This window comes from Bombina bombina, chromosome 11 (genome assembly GCF_027579735.1).
Source record: "Bombina bombina isolate aBomBom1 chromosome 11, aBomBom1.pri, whole genome shotgun sequence".
Lineage (NCBI taxonomy): Eukaryota > Metazoa > Chordata > Amphibia > Anura > Bombinatoridae > Bombina > Bombina bombina.
In genome coordinates this window covers 36,222,493-36,224,992 of record NC_069509.1, presented here as the reverse complement: position 1 = coordinate 36,224,992, position 2,500 = coordinate 36,222,493, and the positions used below count along the sequence as shown (strand labels likewise).

The following is a 2,500-nucleotide window of genomic DNA, read 5'->3' as shown; positions in this document are numbered from 1 at the left end:
ATTATCATTCAACTGTGTTTACTCTTTTTAAATCATAATGACAACAGAAACTACCCAAATGACCCTGATCAAAAGTTTACATACCCTGTTGATTTTGGCCTGATAACATGCACACAAGTTGACACAAAGTGGTTTGAATGGCTTTTAAAGGTAACCATCCTCACCTGTGATCTGTTGCTTGTAATTAGTGTGTGTGTATAAAAGGTCAATGAGTTTCTGGACTCCTGACAGACCCTTGCATCTTTCATCCAGTGCTGCACTGACGTTTCTGGATTCTGAGTCATGGGGAAAGCAAAAGAATTGTCAAAGGATCTGCGGGAAAAGGTAGTTAAACTGTATAAAACAGGAAAGGGATATAAACAAGATATCCAAGGCATTGAGAATGCAAATCAGCAGTGTTCAAACTCTAATCAAGACCTGGAAAATGAGGGGTTCTGTTGAAACCAAACCACGGTCAGGTAGACCAACTAAAATTTCAACCACAACTGCCAGGAAAAATTTTCGGGATGCTAAGACAAACCCACAAATAACTTCAGGTGAAATACAGGACTCTCTGAAAACATGTGGTGTGGCTGTTTCAAGATGCACAATAAGGAGGCACTTGGATTGCATGGTTGAGTCGCCAGAAGAAAGCCATTACTATGCAAATGCCACAAAGTATCCCACTTACAATACGCCAAACAGCACAGAGACAAACCTTCTGGCACATTTGGAGTGATGAGATCAAAATAGAGTTTTTTGGTCACAACCATAAACGCTACATTTGGAGAGGAGTCAACAAGGCCTATGATGAAAGGTACACCAGTCCTACTGTGAAACACGGAGGTGGATCGCTCATGTTTTGGGGATGTGTGAGCTACAAAGGCACAGGAAATTTGGTCAGAATTGATGGCAAGATGAATGCAGTATGTTATCAAACAGAACGCCTAATTTTCCACTTCTTGATTAGAGTTTGAACACTGCTGATTTGCATTCTCAATTCCTTGGAATTGTTTTTATCTTTTTATATCCCTTTCCTGTTTTATACAGTTCAACTACCTTTTCCCGCAGATCATTTGACAATTCTTTTGCTTTCCCCATGACTGAGAATTCAAGAACTGTCAGTGCAGCACTGGATGAAAGATGCAAGGGTCTGTCAGGAGTCCAAAAACTCATTGACCTTTAATACACACACTAATTACAAGCAAACAGATCACAGGTGAGTATGGTTACCTTTAATAGCCATTCAAACCCCTTTGTGTCAAATTGTGTGCATGTTATCAGGCCAAAATCACCAGGGTATGTAAACTTTTGATCAGAGTCATTTGGGTAGTTTCTGTTGTCATTATGATTTAAAAAGAGTAAACACAGTTGTTTGCTAATAAATGGCTTTAGCCAAACACTAACCATGAGTGAAAGAAAGGTTTCTTGTGTTATCATTCATATTCTCTGAAAAATGGCCAAGAAATCATAAATTCTGCCAGGGTATGTAAACTTATGAGCACAACTGTAAGTGCATTGGAGCCCTCTGCAGTCAAGTGTTATACTGTGTATTTATTGTAAATATTTCACATTACAATGTTCTGCACATAGAAGAATATGTTTTAAGTATTTATAAATAGGTATTCCTATATACTGTATTTATATCTGTATATATCTATACCTATATATAATCATCTATAAATATAGGTATAGATATGTATTGTTCCAAACTACCATCAGATATATGTATAAATATGTATTTATGAATAAATAAAACATATTCTTCTATGTGAAGAATATTGGAATGTGAAATATATGTGGGAAAAAAAGCTTACTTCTAGCACGTGTTAGCACGTGAGGGGGAGCAATAAATACTGCTTTACTTGTTATCTGTCTGTAACACATACATTACATGTTCTTACAAATTAGAGAACATAATTTTTACATTAAAGTGTTCGTTTAAATGTATTTTTAATTGAATAATTTGTGTAGGACAGGACCCTCCGTTGCTGCCCCCCTAGTTTATCATAATATCCTGCAACAGACAGAAAGCAACTTCTCATTAATAATTATCCCACGTTGCTGTAACAACTTATCACAGCTCTTATACATACTTAGTGTTTGCTACATTTTCTTTTTTTTTGTGTATGATGACAATACTCCAACTGAAATAATCAGAGTATCCCTTTCAAATTTGCTTCCCTAGAACTTGACTTTGTTTATCCAATATAATGTATCCCGCAGTTACTTTATATGCCTGTAGATTGGAAATTAAAGAGAAGTTGAATTCCAAATTAAGAGCTGGTAAAATTGATACTGAATTAGTGAATTTATTTATGTATACAACTGATTCTCGGAGATAGACATTTCCCAAAGCTCTGCTGCTTGACAAAGCATGGTAATACCAGCATGGAAGCAAACATTTGTTTTTAATAAATAAATAAAATAAAAAAGGCAAAACATACTTTATATTTCATGAAAAATACTTTAATATACATTTAAAGGGGCATGAAACTCCAAATTCTTCTTTCATGATTCT

At 35.4% G+C, this 2,500-nt stretch overlaps 1 protein-coding gene across 1 annotated transcript in view; it reads left to right on the top strand.

Moving 5' to 3' along the window:
• Nucleotides 1-2,500, top strand: part of LOC128641632 (serine protease 53-like) — a 158,662-nt gene that overhangs the window by 52,427 nt on the left and 103,735 nt on the right. The gene's annotated exons all lie outside the window — the stretch shown is intronic.